Source organism: Arvicola amphibius, chromosome X (assembly GCF_903992535.2).
Source record: "Arvicola amphibius chromosome X, mArvAmp1.2, whole genome shotgun sequence".
NCBI lineage: Eukaryota > Metazoa > Chordata > Mammalia > Rodentia > Cricetidae > Arvicola > Arvicola amphibius.
This window is the reverse complement of record NC_052065.1, coordinates 101,708,074-101,708,920: the sequence shown is the minus strand read 5'-3', so window position 1 is coordinate 101,708,920 and position 847 is coordinate 101,708,074. Positions and strand designations below refer to the sequence as shown.

Here is an 847-nt window from a genome sequence, read left to right as displayed (position 1 = left end):
TTGGATTGTTTTTTTTAATCTAATAAATTTAAAAAAATAAAAAAGTGTAGGACTGCTACAAGAGAGGTTGGTTGGAGAGCTTCGTCAAACACCATGTATATATGTATGAAAATACCATAATGAAACTTATTATTTTTGATAAATATATGGCCTTTAAAAAATAAAACCAAAGGCACATATATTCTTTTCTTTTCATTTTTCACATCAGATGGATAATGTGCCCATGTCATAACAAGGTTTAATGGGTGACACACATCACGCAGAAGGCACATATATTCTTAAAAGATAGAAGTGCATACATTTCTGTGTATCATGAAAGAAACTCTTGATACTTTGGTAGATCCAGAGAATGTGAATATCATCAATGAAAAGAAGATCTTAAAGGGGTCTTGAGAATTTGGAGTTGATGGTGGAGAAGATGCTGAAAGAATAATCATAAACTGTTCTCTGGCATCTCTTCTGGCTCTCTAAGAATCACAACATATGTACTTAAAACACATTAACTGTTCCGTTCCCTAAGACCTTCAATTAGTATTATTGCTCTGGTAGTGCTTTAACCGACTTTATCTGCTACTTGTAAAAAATGAAGTTGAAGACCTAGAAGCAGAAGACAGAGACTTCTTTCCTCAATCCTGATGTTTTGTATGACTTCACCTCTTCACTTCTTCTTAGAGAAGAGGCATTTACCTGAGTATTGAGTCTGCTAGAAAATGAGCCCCATTTGTCCTAGCTAACTTTTAAAACTTTAAAATTTGATTTTATGATCATCCACTGTTTCTAGCTTTTAAAATCTCTCCACTCCCCTCTTCAATGGTGATCCCCAAGCCTTTGAAAAAGGGGTATTGTT

At 34.1% G+C, this 847-nt stretch overlaps 1 pseudogene; it reads right to left on the bottom strand.

The window, feature by feature from the left end:
- Positions 1-202: 202 nt before the first annotated feature.
- Positions 203-297, bottom strand: LOC119805654 (annotated as a pseudogene).
- Between the last annotated feature and the right edge of the window lie 550 nt (positions 298-847).